This window comes from Haliaeetus albicilla, chromosome 24 (genome assembly GCF_947461875.1).
Source record: "Haliaeetus albicilla chromosome 24, bHalAlb1.1, whole genome shotgun sequence".
Lineage (NCBI taxonomy): Eukaryota > Metazoa > Chordata > Aves > Accipitriformes > Accipitridae > Haliaeetus > Haliaeetus albicilla.
The window spans coordinates 11426806-11443871 of record NC_091506.1 but is presented as its reverse complement, the minus strand read 5'-3'; the positions used below and the strand labels follow the sequence as shown (position 1 = coordinate 11443871).

Sequence of the window (17066 nt, the reverse complement as noted above, 5' to 3'; positions counted from 1 at the left end):
TTCGGAGCAGCTTTGTGTCTTGAGCAGAGATCCTGTAACTTCATCTAGCCAAAATGAAAAGTGATGGGCACCCCTGGCATACAGTGAATTCTGTACTTTGCACAACCCAGGCCAGTGCCTGTCTCCTCTTCCTCAGAGTTTGCTTTAACCTACAGCTACTGTATCACTTTTGCATGTCCTCAGATACCTCCTCTTTTTCCACACAGAATTTGCAGCTGGGTGGTAAAGGCATAACTTCATCTTGTGTCTGGGATTTCCAAACATCTGGCAGTCAGCTCAGCAGGCAAATGGCTATGGGGCCATGTAATTGTATTCAGTAAATATAGTTGGTCACTGCATGTACAGCAAGTCAGTTGTTAGACTAACTGTACATTTGCTGATCAACGACACAACAGAGTCCAGCACATCTGGGGAACACAGAAGTTACAGTGTGAGCAAGAAAAATGGGAGCATTAATTCTGTCAGTCTGTAGAGCTGTTACTGACAGAACTTACCCCTAATTCAGAGAGAGGATTTTATGCAGTCAGTTCTCAGGGGGAAGAAACTCCTCTGTTTCTCATACAGAGCACCAGCCTCTGCTCTTCTCGTGACTGGAGCTTCCAGCTTCACAGGATTAAAAATCACAAAACCAGCAGTCAGTTTATATTACACATATCACTTCAGGCACTTCTGCTTTATGATGCTTTTATCTCCATCGACTTTCAGCCGGAATGGTATGTTCCTCACTGTTTTGTAACCAGAGATAACTCTGTGTCCCTGTTTCAGCTGCGATAGAGTTAATTTTCTTTCTAGTAGCTGGTATAGTGTTATGTTTTGGATTTAGTATGAGAATAATGTTGATAACGCACTGATGTTTTTAGTATAAACACTACTTAGTAACAACTAAGTCAAGGATTGTTCAGCTTCTCATGCCCAGCCAGCAAGAAGGCTGGAGGGGCACAAGAAGTTGGGAGGGGACACAGCCAGGACAGCTGACCCAGACTGGCCAGAGGGATATTCCATACCATGTGACATCATGCCCAGTATATAAACTGGGGGGAGTTGGCCCGGGGGCAGGGGGAAATCGCTGCTTGGGAACTAACTGGACATCAGTTGGCAAGTGGTGAGCAATTGCATTGTGCACCACTTGTTTTGTATATTCCAATTCTATTATTATTATTACTGTCACTTTATTATTATCATTGTTATTAGTACTACTATGATTATTATCATTATTATTATTTTCTTCCTTTCTGTCTTATTAAACTGTCTTTATCTCAACCCACAAGTTTTACTTTTTTTTTTTTTTGATTCTCTCCCCCATCCCGTCTGAGGGGGGGGAAGTGAGCGAGCAGCTGCGTGGTGCTTAGTTACTGGCTCAGGTTAAACCACGAAACTATGCTTTTGTCACATTCTTGAATCTTCCTCATGTCCCGGTTCCCACATACTCTGCAAATGGGACCTGTCCTGTATCTCAGCCACCCGATGCTGTGTTTGTACAGGACGATTCCTAAGTAAGTAGAAACTGGTTTTGCTATCAGATTTTGCTCCCTGTGCACCGTGCATTCTTCATCGCTGTAGATTCCTGCTCGCTCACACCTCTTGGCTGAAGACAGCAAGCGCGAAGGCTTTGTCGCACCAAACACCAACGTTACGTTGCTATGAAATACAGAGAGAAGAGAAATGCTGTGATTTCTTCCAGAGTACATAGTTTTAAGTCCAGCTCTCAACACAGGGGCTGCAAACACCTCCGGAACAGCAGTTTTCCCCGCCGCGGCGGTTTTTTGGCGGTAGCATCCAGAACATCTGCCACAGCCGGGTCCTCCCCCAGGCCTCGCACGGCAACCGCTGCGGGGTGACTCGTGAAAGGCGGAGGCTCGTCGTCTCGAGGCCACAGAAGCCCTTTGTCCGTCAGAGCGCTCCAGCCGACGCCCCTTTGGGGGAGCAAAGGCAGGGACCGGCACCGGGTCCCGCGGCGGCGGCCGCCGGCCCGAGCGCGGTACCGGGCCGCTGCTGAGGGGAGGCGGCCGCGGCGCTGAGGGGGCCGCGGGCCACGCCCCGCCGGCGGCAGCCAATGGGGTCTCGCCGCTGGCCGCGAGCGTGGGGCGGGGCAGGGGGCGGGGCTGACGGCCTCCGCTAGGACCCGGCGGGGCTGGGGCGGCCCCCAAGGCGCGGCCGCCTGCTATTGGAGGAGCGGGTTGGGGGGGGCGTGGCGGCGAGGAGGCGGGTGGCCCCGCGGGGCGGGACGGTCGCGCGGCGCGGCGGGGGCGGGGCCGGGGCCGTCGCTCCGCGGCTCGGTGCGGGCAGCGCTCCTCAGCGACGGCGAGCGGAGCGGAGCGGAGCGGCCCGGCCCACCGCGGCAGGTGAGGGGCGGCGGGGACGTTGGGTCCGCGGTCGGGGACGGGTACGGGATCGGGATCGCCGCCGCCGCTCCCGGCTCCGGGTAGGGCGCTTGGTGGCGCGTTGCCGGGGGTCAGCGGCCGGCGGCAGGTGCCGCCCGGGGGCCGCGCTTTGTCTCCGCGTAGGGGGATGGGCGCGGCCCCTCAGAGAGCGGCGGGGCCGGGCCGCGGCCCGGCGGGGCTTCCCGGGAGGGTGGGGGGGCTCCGGTGGGCAGGGTAACCCCCCTCCCCACACACACACACACACACCACACCACACACACCACACACGTATACCCCGAGCCGCCCCCGCGGGCGGCGGGGTTCGGTAGCGGGGGTGAGCGGCGGTGAAGCGGGCTTGGAGCTGGGCGGGGAAGAAGGGGTTAGTGGGACCGGCGACCTCGGCAGCGCTTGGAGCGGAGCGGCGGGGTGGCACCGGGCCGGTGGCGGGGCGAGGAACGGGGCAGCCCTTCCAGCACGGCCGTAGGCCGTGCTGGAAGGGCTGCCCCGGTCCCCGCCCCGCGCCTGGGAGTGTACCGGTGTAGCTGTGCCCCCGGGAAAAGTCAGTACCGGGGGGACTGTGTTCTGGAAGACAACAGCGCTAGGAAAGCTTTTGGAAGTGGCAGCGAGTAGGCACGTTGGGGTAAATAGCTAGTACGAAAGGTGGCTAAAAAAAAAACGACACGCGAGTTTTCGGTGATGCTCAAAGAGGGGATTGTGAAAGAGTTTTCACCTGTGTTGTCTGGTTGTGGGGCTGGTGTTGGAGTACGGTGTTCAGGTTTGATGCAGATGTTGTTTTCAAAGGATGCTGAGAACTTTCTGATGCAGGGAAGAGCCAGAAGTTACTCAGGGGCTGTGTTATTTGAGGAGCTCAAGATAACTTTTTAATCAGCAAAAGGATTGACAAGTGACTTGAGTGTCTTCAGGGAGTAGTCCTGTACCGGGGCTTAGAGGGCTGGTAGTGAATGGTGTGGCCGTAAGTAATGGCTGAAGCCAGGCAGAGTTTAAAACAAACAAACAAAAAGAAAAACTAAAAGAAAAGCAGCATTACAAGTCAGTATCATCGTGTTCCTAAAACTTCAACCTCAGAGGCAGCAATAACTGCCTTCTACAAAAAGCAGAGTTGCTTAATAATTAAATCTGTTTTGCTAACTTACAAATGCATTTAAATGATTAATTTGGGGGAGGCTAACTTGTCTGCCTTTTTCAATCTGTTCAACACTTTTTTCAAGCAACAGCAGAAAAATGTTACAAGGCGGATTTCTGATAAATACAATAGCTTTAACTTCTGGAAGGCCATGTGTTCACCTTTTCCCCCTCAGCACTGATTTTACTGTCTGTACTGAAACTGAGTGGTTAAGTCCCGTTGTTCTGGAGATCTCATTTTCCACCTTGAACGCATTCCTTTTGAACAGTTTGCAGCAAGTGTTTGGGCCCCCTAAGCAGGTGTGTTTTCTGTTACATTAGTGCAATTTGAGAACTTTCTTTTCTCAAATCTAAACTTTCTATGACTGCTGCTTTATCTCAGGGCAGCAGTCTGGAACAGGAGTAGTCCTGAGAGAATATCTGGACTGCTGCAGTAGTTACAAAGAAAGGGGCTACAATCCTGAGTATTGTAAAATGGTGGGTCAGTATTTTACTAAACAAGTGCCTTATTCTGTGTAATTCTGTGTAAGGTGGAGTGCTGAACATGGTCTGCTTATTTCTGGTCTCACTTTTTGAACGGAGGTCACAGGAGTCCTGTTATGCCTTGTGTATTAAATGCAGAAATCGATGAGCATTGCATTAATGATGTGTGTGTGACGTTGGGAGCTAAGCCAGTGACAGAGGCATTTGCTCTGATTCAGGAGGAAGCTGATGCACTGAACTATTGTGCTACGTGATTTTGCATTCTGTTGGAGAAATTGGTGTTTCCCCTTGACTGAGGTGTTTGTTACAAACTGGCTGTAGAATTGCATAGGTTCTAATAGGGTCACTTTGAGAGGCCAGGAATGTCTAGCAGAATCTCAGGAGAAGAAAGCAAGCAATTTATGGACAGAGAAGAATTTGGCAGGGAAGGTGACTTGTTGGTAATCTGGTGCTGAGCGGACTATTTCGATGTTCATCCACACCTGTGTGTAGCAGAACTGGAATCTGCAAGCCAGGGACTTGCCCTGAATTGACATTTGGCTAGAAAGCATTTTACATAGCATAGTCATATATGGAATTTTCTCTTTAAATTTCTTCCAACATGTGAAAAGAGTTAGGTTAGTAATACGATTAACAATATTTAATAAGATTAAAATTACCAGCATAACTCTCTTGAGAAAGGTGGGCACGGACTGTCAGCAGTTGACACTTAATCTCTGCTTTCTCCCACATAAGTGCTGTAAAGAGTTTGGGCTCCTAGACTCTGCTTGCTTTTCAGAAAAGAAAAATTCTGTCCTCATGTGCTGACAGCTCAGGTATTGCCTTACCTTTCATGTCCTCCAACAGCACCATATTCCCAGCAGGGCCATGGGATGTTCCCATATAAGGGCAGAGGGAATAGTTGACAGAGGTTGTAAGGAGTGCACTGAGCCATTCCCCTCGCTTCGGTGCCAGTCTTTGTGTAAAGCAGGGTTGTTTCTGCGAGTGTTGCTGCCGCTGGCACACTTGAGCTTTCCTGGCAGCACCATCAGAGACTGCAAGGACTGAACGAGTCTGGAAAGTATCTGTTGCTGTTGAAGGTGGCCCCGTGTGCCTGGAGAGAGACTCCTTGCCAAATAAGCCGTGCCAGTTGTATGTTGGGTGTGCTCTGAAGGAAAAAGCACCCACCCAGGTTGTCGCGGGGGGGGGGGGGAAGGGGGGGGGGCGGTGTGGGATGCTATCCAGTACTGTCCAACAGGAAAACAAAAGTAGTTGCACTTGCTGTCTTCCACTGTTGTTATTTGCTTTCTGGAGTGGTTCATTTAGCCAGGGTACAAGGAGTCATGGTATCTTTTTCAGTAGAAGAAATGCTTTATGCTTTAGTGTCACCTGAGGAGGGAGAAAAACAGACGAGGGGAAGTTTGGAAGAAGGTTAAGCAGCTGCTTCCCGCAAATGCTTGGTATTTTTTGTAGTAAAAGCTCTACCTCTGAATCGGTCAGATTCACGTTATTTCTCTTCTGTCATCTTCCTCTCTGTCTCAGTCCTTCCTGCTGCCTCTCGGAGCAAACTCACAAGGACTTCAGTTTCTCCTCCTCTCTGGCAGCCTCTCCATCTGTTCTTTTTTTGTTTGTTTGTAGCTGTTGGGCTTTTTCCCCTGAAACTTCAAATTGGCTGTTGTGGCCAAGTTCTGAGCTGAACCCTCCCAATCTTGCATAAGGGCATCCTGGAGGAAGATGATAGGACTTTGATTCATCCCAACTTGCAGGCTGTGCAGGGTGGTAGCAGTCAGAGGAGGCATGAGCCTGCCTGCTTTCCTGTAAGAATTAGCCCTCTAGATACGAGCTGGTTTCAGGAAGCAGGGGTTGGACTGGTGCCCTTTTTGCTCACCTGGATCTTCAGTGAAACATCTTTGTGCTCTGAGTGCTGGAAAGCTGATGCATTCTACTGACTCTCCTTTGCATTCCCCATAACCTGTTAAAGCCCTGGATTTAATTCGCATTTATTTGTGGTTCTTGTGAGTATCTGATTGCAGGATTACTGTATCTGAAAGGATTCATCTTCTGCTGTTCATCAGAACCATGGGAGGGCTGTTTTTGCCTTTATGGGAATGTGCCAGCTGGTCTTTCATTGTGCTGGTATCATTTTCCTTGTCCTATTATTGGAGGCGTCTTTGATGACCTAATGGTTGTGATGATGTCTTTAGAGAAGATTCATATTGATCGTTATTTGAGCGTTGTCTGCTTTGGTCTCGGTGACGGAAGACAATTCTTAGAGAATTCTTGCATGTGTTTTTCAGGGACAAGCATTTGAGACATTAGGAGCATGTGCACAGTCTCGTGACATGATACCGTTGTTCCAGGAGGCAGAGTAGATGCTTAATTCAATTGGGAAACAGTAATCTCATGTGTTGCACAGTCTTCACTCCAGCACTGTGGTGAAAGCCAAAAGACCTTTCCCCTTGGCACGCTGACCCTAGGAACTCTCTAAAAACCACTTGGGGGGATTTGTGCTAACTGTGTAGTTCTCTAGAATTGTATAGGGCCAGCCTTCATGCTATGGTTTGCTATAGTGATAACTGAGATGTGCCCCTGCTTAATAAACTGGCCTGGGTTATAGTCGCTGGAGCTCAGACTTGCTAAGCTGCGAAAACATGAAGCAGGATGTTTCGACCTGTACCGACATGCAGCCTTGACTAATGGAAGAACCACAGTGCTTTGGTGTGATCTCTTTAAGGCTCTGCTTTTTCTCCCCAACTGCTTAAGTAATAAACGCGGAGGACTTGTTTTCACTGCTAATAGTTACCACTTGGCTAAAAAAAATTAAGACATCTGAGCTATTTTGAGGTTGCGAGAAGCAATTTAGGTCTCCTTTTCATTAACTAGAAGTAAGTGTACTGCCTCCCAATGCTTATGGGGAAAAAAAGAAACAAATGGTGTCAGTTCAGGTGGATTTGAGGTTTGTTTTGGGTTTGTTTTTTTTTTTACTGAATCAATTTTTAAATGATTCCTAATATCCTGAATTTAATGTTAGAATTTCACTTTCAAATCCTGCCTGCCATTCCCCAAAAAGAAAAGGGGAGGGGAAATGAAATAGAAAAGAACTTCATGTTAGCATGATTTGATAGGAAGATTTTAGATGTTGACCAAAATGTGAGGTGAATCTTCAAATGATGTAGATCCTAAGGAAATTCCCAGATGCCAGATTTTAATGGCATGTGAATTTCAGTTACTTGCTTGCAGTATAAACACTGCAAGTACTGTGAGGAACACTCCTCCTGTGCCTGGAAAATGTGTGAGATTTCGCATTGCTTTTGGCTTTGAAGTTTAACTACAGAACAGTGTGGAACTGGTGGGTTGAGTTTCCCCAGCCTCTGCTCTGCACCACTGCTGCTGCTGCTCAAAATTCCTGCAACTTCATAGCTACTTCCTTTTAGGAAATTATAATTTGTTTCCCTTCTTGAAGTATCTGAAAGTTGTAATTTTATCTTGCTACTTGTATCTGTTCCCATTCTATCTCATGTGGAAAGTCTTTTGTGTCCCTGTGGTGCGGGGGCTGTAGGTGGATTGATCTTTGCTCCTGGTGGTGGTTTAGCTAGGCTGGTTCTCTACTGGGGGCTGGAATCTAGGAATGGTGTGACTGCTTGCTCCAAAATACCCTCCTGGAATCTGGGGTGAGCCATCGGGATACACAGCTGTAAGGTATTAACTAAATGGATTGCTGTTGCTAACAAGCTCTGTATCTGCAGGTGCAGAGAATTTCAAGTCATCACCTTTCTCATTCTCTTTTGCACTTTTCCTTAATTCTGAATGTAAAGGTAGTGCTGCCTTTGGAGCTTCTGGGTTTCAGTGAAAAAACATGTGTCAGTTTGTCTCAGCATAATGTAGTATAGCTTGTCAACTGAGTTGCAATGATGGGATTCATACTGCTGCTTAAGTTATCACAAGGAGAATGTGGTCTTTCTTGTGTCCTACCCTTCCCTGCAGCTCTGCTGTGGCAGGAGAGTAGCTGTGCCTGGGACTGTGCAGGTGGGGAAAGTTGATTGTATTCAAGCATTTGTCTGTGCTGATGAAACTAGCTTTCTGACTAAATTGCATGTCATTCTAGAAATAGAATGGGTATATTTGACATCTTACCCTATTATAATAATTCTGAAAATTACTACATAGAAGTAGGGTTTTCAGCTTAATGTTTCTGCCCATGTAGGCCTATTTCAAAATTATTTTTGTTTCAGTCTCTGTTCCTTTAGCTCTCCTATGCTGCACCATTTCACGTTTTGGTTAGGTGACCTCCCTATTCTTTGTATGGAGTTACCCTAACAACTGGAGCACAGCCTGTTTCCCCTCTCTGGTCCTGACTCCTGGAAAATGTGCGCTCTTGAAATCTCTCTGTTGCTTACAAGTGGCCATGCCCCATCCTCCTGTGTGGTACAGTGAGTTTCTAGGCTCTCTAACCTCCATAAAGAACTGCCAATTTCTGTGAACAGCTGGCCAAGCAAAGGCTTGAAAATACGCTCCTGACAGTGCCCTGCAAGTGCTCTGTGCTCAGCTGGAAGTCCTTCAGACAACAAGAATTTAAAGCACAGGAACTGGGGCTTCAGAGATGCTCCTGTACCTGCCAGACCAGCCTTTGTCAGAAATAATGCCATCACTGAAGTTGGTGTAGGGTTTTAGACAGCATGGAGTTAACAGCCCTGAAGCAACTCTCTGTTTAGCACTTTCAGCTTTGATCCCAAGATTTTTTGCATCAGACTAACCTTAAATGCTGGAGAGAGCAATTCTGTTAGTGAATTACCTAATAGTAAATTATCATATGTGAGAGCATTTCGGTAACTCTTCTTGGATCATCTGTCTGCTCTCTTCCATACACTAGAGTCATGAGCTCTTCTCACCTGTTCTATGTTGTCTCCTGCCTTTAGCGTAAGCAAAAAATATATGTGCTGGAGAGCTGTAGTGCAAAAGCAGTTCCTGGAATTCTGAATCCCTCTGCCATCAATGTTTTGATCTCTATTTGCATACTGCTCAACTTCTTGCATACAGATTGCAGTCCATTACTGAATGATTCTGCCCAAGAGAATGGTAAAACAGGTGTGCAGCTGAATTAATTGCATGGGAGCTACGTGTGCCACTGTGGAAAATAGAGAAGTAGCAACCAGGGGCTCGGTTTATTTGCCAACTCTTTTTAGCTAGTTTAGTATTTTGAGAGAAATTGCTGAAATGAGACTGCAGAAATATTGAAGGACCTGGGGAGACTAAGGCATTCGTGAATTTATATTCTGATCCTTAGCTTAGCTGAAACGTATTTTGGATTGCATTTCATGTCAACCTGCAACTGTTGAGAGAGGTTTAAGGCAAAGATCATAAGAGCTTTTTGCTGCATGTCAGTGCAGCTTTCTCATGGCTACAATGAAGAGGTGTGGTTCCCTTGCACGACTATGCCTTCTGGGGGACTGCTATCACTGTAACGGGTAGCACTGACTCTCTTACTCTTTCTTTGTTTCCTTGATCTAGATTTTTCCTGTCTTATGGGGATCTGTAACCAGAAAATGTTCTCCAGGTGTGTGACAGCCTACAGAGGTGCATGTGTAATTACAAAATGGCCCTGGGTGCCTGCTACCAGCTTGTTGTCTTGGCAACATAGGCAAAATTTGAATTGGCAAGAAGGCAGAGCAGTCCCTGCGGCACTGCCATCCCCGAGTGACTCAGTATGCCGAGCTCCTTGGCCATAGTAACAGGCAGTTGGAGTCCCAGTGCTGGAGTGTCTGGTTGTGCTCTGTGCCCAGCACTGTTGAGATGATGTAGAGCTAAAGAAAAAGGAGCGGCAAGGTAGAGCAGCTGCCTTACAAATGCTGTTCCTGTTCTCTGCATTACTGAGAGGGCAGCTACCTGCAAGGTTACTCTCCACAGCAGCAGAGATAGGGAATAGGGGCTGTGTGTGCTGGCAGCGTGGCCATATGAGCAGCTGCACAGGAACAGATGAAAGAGCCATTTAGCCTGTTTTGCTTTTTCTGGGCTTGGGACAGTCAAGTCTCTGTCCTCATAGTGCCCAAGTCACCATGGCCCCTTCCTTCTCAACACTGAGCTGATCTGCAGGGGAAGTGAAAGCCTGTGTCAGTGGCCTCAGTAACAAGCTCAACAGAGTGCCACAAATCTAAAGGCTTCTGGGGTAGTTCTGACAGTCATGCTTTCTCGCTTGTTTTATTTTAAAACTGTTCCTGTGTTTTGTAGTAACAGTGCTGTGTTCTGGATACTTGAACCTTGTAAATGCATTTTCTGTCCACAAAACACAGAAGGCCTGCTTGCCATCAATGGTCTTGCAAATAATTGTTCTGTTTCATTGCAGTACCGAGGCCTGTATATACAGGGTGGTAGCATCATGAAGCCTTCCTTAATGACCCATATTGATACTGGCCACTGTTCCACAATGCATAACTAGGCTTCACAACACTGTGGAGAGCTCTGTTTGTTGAAGTCTGTGAATAAAGGTTGTAAAGAGTAGGCAAGCTGATGGCCGTATTGCAGACTCATGTTATTTGGAGCCAACCATTCAAATATATCTACAGCATCCCACCATTACAGACCTGCTATAGCAATAGCTCTCGCAGTGGATCTATGAATGCCAAACTCAGTTACAGACAAATACATCTAAATAGTGGTTTACTTTCCAGATGATGACAGTGATGAGCGTCCTGCTGGGAGGAACTTGTACGCTGGGGTTCCGCTCACAGCCCCAAGAAAATTGAACATTTCTGATGAAGTAGTTTTGCAGTTTGATGTTCTGTTGCTGATCAAAGGTTTGCGTTTGTGTCTGGCACAGGTGGTTAGCAGCAGCATGCCTAGTCCCAGGATGCTGCTGTACTGAGCAAAAGTGTTAGGGAATGACCTGAACTTGCTGTTCTGAGGTTTCATCCTTTTCCTTTGCCTGTATTGCCTCCTGAATATTTGAAAGCCATTGGGCTATGCATCTGTTTACCTTCCTCCCAGTGCTGCCCGCATAGTGTAATCCTAACGGGTGCTGCAGTGACAATTAGTCTTCTCTGCAGGCTGCCAGAGACTGTTGGACCATCAAAATACAAATGATACCTGGCTCTTCAGCTCTAGGATTGTAATCTGCATCCCCAAGTGCACCATGTAGGAAGTACCAGAAGACACAAGGTCCTAATGATGGAACTGTGCCCAAAATGCAATGTGTTTATTTTAAGCAGGTAGAAATCATATGCATGCAGTGATTCACAAGGGAAATGGTTTCAACCAATATAAACACATGAAGCATCCTTGTTATTCCACTCTGTAATGAAGAATACATCTCAAAACCCTCTTTTCTGTATAGAGAAAGCCTTAAACTTTTTGTGTTTGTGAAACTGTTATCTCTACTGGGAACTGTCCTCTGATGCTGTTTCACTTGACTGAAATAGAACTGTTAGTCTACAAATTGGTACTGATTTCTTTACCACTCGGTGATGTATAGGAAGATCTGTCTTGTGTTTGTCTTCAGGCTGCTCTTCTGTATATGCTCTGAGAAGTCTTGTCCCTTTAGCCTGTTTTGGACAGAAAGGTGAAAAGCTCAAGTAGATGAAGGAGAATTGATCTTTTGAGAGCTGCAAGAAAAAAAAAAAGTATTACAAGACTTCCCTTCCAAGAGAGTGAAACACTTCCTTTAAAATGAAGACTCTGTTTACATGTGTTAATTCCCCTTGTTTTTTGTGGGATGGAAAGGTCACTTTATCTCTAAGCTATGAAAAAAACAATGGTCTAATCAATTTCTAAAGTAGATTTAGTCAAAATGACTACTGTGGTGCGGCTTGGGCTTTGATGTATGAAGGTGTCCAAAAAAGCTGCTAGAAAAGTCAATGCAGAGCATCACTGCGAATAAACTTAAGAATTGGCTGGATGGTCACACTCAAACAGTTGCGGCCAACAGCTCGATGTCCAAGTGGAGAGCAGTGGCCTTCCTCAGGGGTCAGTATTGGGACCGGCACTGTTTAACACCTTTGTCAGCGACACGGACAGTGGGACTGAGTGCACCCTCAGCAAGGTTGCTGACGACACCAAGCTGTGTGGTGCGGTCAACATGCTGGAGGGAAGGGATGCCATCCAGAGGGACCTTGACAGGCTTGAGAAGTGGGCCTGTGCAAACCTCATGAAGTTCAACAAGGCCAAGTGCAAGGTCCTGCATGTGGGTCAGGGCAATCCCAAACACAAATACAGGCTGGGCGATGACTGGATTGAGAGCAGCCTGGAGGAGAAGGACTCAGGGGTGTTGGCTGATGAGAAGCTCAACATGAGCAGGCAATTTGTGTTTGCAGCCCAGAAAGCCAATCATATCCTGGGCTGCACCAAAAGAAGTGTTGCCAGCAGGTTGGGGGAGGTGATTCTCACCCTCTACTCTGCTCTGGTGAGACCCCACCTGGAGTACTGTATTCAGCTCTGGGGTTCCCAACATAAGAAGGACATAGAACTGTTGGAGCAAGTCCAGAGGAGGGCCACGAAGATGATCAGAGGGCTGGAGCACCTCTCCCATGAAGACAGGCTGAGAGAGTTGGGGTTGTTCAACCTGGAGAAGAGAAGGCTCCAGGGAGACCTTCTAGCAGCCTTCCAGTCCCTAAAGGGGGCCTACAAGAAAGCTGGAGAGGGACTTTTTACAAGGGCATGTAGTGATAGGACAAGGGGTAGTGGCTTTAAACTGAAAGAGGGTAGATTTAGATTAGACATTAGGAAGAAATTCTATACTGTGAGGGTGGTGAGACACCAAAACAGGTTGCCCATAGAGGTTGTGGATGACCCATCCCTGGAAGTGTCCAAGGCCAGGTTGGATGGGGCTTTGAGCAACCTGGTCTAGTGGAAGGTGTCCCTGCCCATGGCAGGGGGTTGGGACTAGATGATCTTTAAGGTCCCTTCCAACCCAAACCATTCTATGAGTCTAATTTGTAGGGGAATTTTCTGTCCCATTCACTATGTCCGCAGGGTGCTTTTTTCCCTTGCCCAGTCCCAGTGTGGCTTCTTCCTGGTGTTCCTGCTGAAAGAACAGATTGCTGAGAGCAGATCAACAAAAGCGGGCACGCAGTTCACTTGAGCAATTGTGCATAAATATGAGTAGTCTTTCTGCTGTTAAAACTGATGGGTAGCCTTCCCTGCCACCAGTTTTCCATAGGCTGTGTGTTCCTGCTACTTGGAGCTATGTTGAGGATCTCATCCAAGAGGACAGCATCCCTGATAGACAGCCAGGTATTAGTGTTCCTGGGTAGCTGGGCTGCGAGGTTCACAATGGCAAGTAAGTTTCTTGGTTTGAAAATACCAAGGCAAGGACTGATAAAAGCCACATGTCTCATTCTACACTCTTGCCTTGGAATTATTTTTTTCTAAGTGGTATAATGGGCAGAGCCCTTCCTGCTATCACACTGACTTGCACCCAAACCTTGACCTGTGTTCCTGCCTGCATACAGAGCATGTACTTGTACTCCTGCCTTGTACTCTTTGTGAACCTAGATGTTCATTTGACATATAACACAAAATGAGAAATGTCACTAAATGGAAATGCTGGTTGGAGGTGGAAGTTCAATAGGCCTCTTTAGTAGGAGATACTAGTCCTTGTGATATGGAGTGCCTGGTTAACACCTACAAGGGATTAATGCTTTTTGTGCAGTGATCTTGGATAACTAAAGTCTTTGGGGGTATTTGAGATGGGCAGTTATTGGCTTATATGTATACTTCAGAGGAAATGTATCTCTGAAGGGTTCGGTTGTATTACTAGTAAGAAAGAGCAGCTGGAAAGAAACACGTGAGTACATGGCAGCAGATGACTATGTTCATGTAATGTGTTTCTTAGGATGTTTGACTTGGAGCCGTACAATAGTATGAATAATTGATCTGTGCCAACATCAACAGCATACCTCAATTATTTAATTAAAAAAAAAAAAGGCTGATGCATCTGAAATCATGGGTTATGGGGGACATGTTGGAAAGTGGTATCCCTAGTAGGTATCTTCAGCAAGCATCAGTACTGTACTCTGTGCTGTTCAGTAGTTCATCAGTATTCTGGAAATAAATCTAAAGCCACTGCTAATGTTGATTCAGCAGAGAAGCAGGCAATGCTGAGGGCAGATTCAAAACCATGGCTGGAAATGACAGGTCTGTTGGGATTTTCGTGCTTGAAGATCCTGAATAGTATGTAAATCTCTGGCAGAATGGGGATCAGGTAGTGAAGTTTTCCTTGGAGCTTTTGGAGAAATGATTAAATGGTGACTAAGAAAGATACGAGCTCCTTACACTCAGTACTCAGATAATTGACTGTTAGCTAACTGATATAATCTTTGCAGTCTATGACTTCTGTAGCTCCACCATTACGCTGTAAAATGGGTCTAGTGAAAAAACATCCATCTGATACAGGCAAGTATAGACTTCTGTGTTCTAGAGATGCTGATCATTCACCAATTGTGTGCTTCACCAAAGCAGTGACCCTGAAGAAAGGGGAGGAGGTGGGGGGGATGACAATCAAATTGCTGTTTAAAAAAAAAAAAAGTTATAAGTTGTTCAAGCACTCAGGAAGGTGCCTTGTGATGAGAGACTGACAGGACTGATCTGTTGATTGCCAAAAAAAGCTATTGAGAGGTAACTTGGTTAAAGCATGTGCATAATTGAGAAGCTGCTCTTTAATCCAGTGGAGGTGGAATTAATGGCTCAAGGCAGAAGGCAAACAAGTAAGAAATTAGACTGGCCTTGCTGCCAGAAAGAATGATGGAGCCATTGGAGCAAACCACTGGGAGAGTAGTGAACTTATATTTTGACCTCCAAAGGCCTCTAGTCTAGATGCCATAAACCACTACATTTCACAGAACCACTTAATGGGTTTTGTGGAGGTGTGAGTGGATAAAATGGAATGGTGCCTGTGTTAGGCAGGAAGTCAGAGCGGTCTTACCTTAAATTATGTGACTCTGACTAGTCCTGCTGCAATTGATTTTTGTTTTTCTGTGCTTTAGAAATAACCCCAAGACTGATGCAGTTGTGTTCCTCAACCCTGTTTTTTTTCCTCCCAAACTTTGTTTATGTCTAAATGTTTTATGCAATGTAAGTGGTACATCCTGGGTATAAAGAATCTTGTTCATGATGGGAGTGTTAACCCGAGGTTTGTACTTCAGATGTCTCCTGAGAATGAAATCTTCTTTATATTTGTCACTATTTCTGTCACCATTACGCTGATCTTTTGATCTACCTGTCTTATGGTACTTATTTTACTGATTAAACTTTCTAGGAAAGTAGAGTTTTATTAAGCAGTCGGTGTGTAAACCCATGTACACTGAGGAACAGTGTTAAATTCCAACTGCATTTAAGTAATTTCAGTTACTTTCATTAATCTTCTCTTGCATTCAGTGTGAAAATCCTATACAAGAAGTAAATGATGAATGTTGTAGTTTAGCCTATGATTGTTTCAGAATAACTTGTGATTGTTTACAGGCTGAAAACTAATTTACAGTTTTATAAGACCAGACAAATCATTGAGCTCACTTAGTCTGATGTTGTGTAAAGAAAGGCAGTGGGCTTTCCTGAATTTAGGCTAAACATCTAAGTTGAGACTGAATGTTAATAAAGAGTTGCAAGTGATAGAGAGCTTGCCATACCAAATACATTTTAAGATATTCCTGAGAAAAGAGGTTTGGAAAACAGACCTTGATCAGCTCATTCCAGAAACCTGCAATTAGCAAATTATTAACTTTGTTCTGAATGGGTTAACTAATGTCGTACTTGTTCTGTTTGGCTTCTGATTGACTATATAATAGCCAACATCAGCAATCTCTCTCCTGTGCTGGATTGCGAAGTCTGCTAATTAACACATTAGTTTCATATTGCTGCTGCCAATGTTTGCACTGAAGAACTTCGCTTTTTTTGGCCATATGGATGGGTGGGAATATCAAGATCGTATTATGGCTCTGTGCTCATTCATGTGTGATGCTTTGTGCTCTGTTTTTCCCAAGATGTCTAATCAGGCTTGGGGCTGAACAGTGCCTTTTCGGAGAACCTTTAACTGAAAGGTCAAAATAAGCACAAGGCCTGGAAACAAGACTTGCTGTTTCTTTCCCTCCCCCACCCTCCTTTGTGTCTGTCTCTCTCAACATATACATATGTACAAGTCCTTCACCCAACTACATTCATTTGTGATTCCCTTCTTGAGACCCAGGGCTTCTAACTGCCCTGCTGCCACTCAGGGTCCTTCCTCCCAAAGAGCACACAGCTCTGCAGGCTGAATCTCATGCAGCACTGACTTTGTTTACTGGGTGTGGGGTGGGGGCGTGGGTGATCTGGGGGGGGGGGGGCGCTCCTGGCACTCACCTACTGATGGGTCTGCTGGCTTTTCACCATTGCTGTGCACTGTTAGCTGCCTGGCATGTGTGTGTCTCAATTAACCATGTGTTGGTAGACCAGGATTTCCCTTAAAGGCAGTATTTGCTTACAGACTGGGATCTGGCGGTTCTTCAAGGGAGTGGGAAGGAAAATATGCCTTACAGTGGTCTCAAAGTGAAGGCTCCAAATGATGGTGTGGAAGCTGAAGACTTGGGTTTGCAGTACAGATTAGGTCTGACATAAGTGGGATTTGTTGGTGCTTATCCTGCACTACTTCCTATCCGTGCACGGAAGGCTCTCCCTGGAAACTCCCTGTGGGAGAGCATAAACATGGGGAGTGGGAGATGTTGAAATCTGGGTATTTACTCCAGCTCTCAGGGTGCGTCTGAGGAAGATGCCTTTGTTTTAGTAAATGAGATTTATTTTTAAGGTATTGATGGGTTTGTGCCTGTTGTAAAGGCATTCATGTAAGAGGCAATCGACTCTTTCTTTTCTTTTACTGTCACTGATTCAGCCCTGCCTTGGCTACTCCCTTCCCTTACTGGCCAAGTGCAACTGAAAATGAGCTATTGAAGCAGCCCATCTAGGTTTTTTTGTATGCAATCTAGCAAATGTTAGTGCTGGAAGTTGGACTGTTGCTGCTGTTTGTCTGGTAACATTAGCCTCTGTTGTTTCCTTGTGCTGCTTTTGAAAAATACTGGTTTGGTTTCTGTGTGAGAGGTGGTTGGCCCATAAATGTATGCCAACCCACCTAATAATTCTTTTCTA

The 17066-nt window shown here is 46.2% G+C and overlaps 1 protein-coding gene across 1 annotated transcript in view; it reads left to right on the top strand.

The window, feature by feature from the left end:
• The first annotated feature begins 2282 nt into the window (after window positions 1–2282).
• PLXNB1 (plexin B1) overlaps window positions 2283–17066 on the top strand; it is an 83994-nt gene continuing 69210 nt past the window's right edge. Inside the window, exon 1 of the mRNA XM_069812116.1 lies at window positions 2283–2342. The gene's annotated coding sequence lies outside the window, so the exon portion shown is untranslated. The remainder of the gene's footprint in view (window positions 2343–17066) is intronic.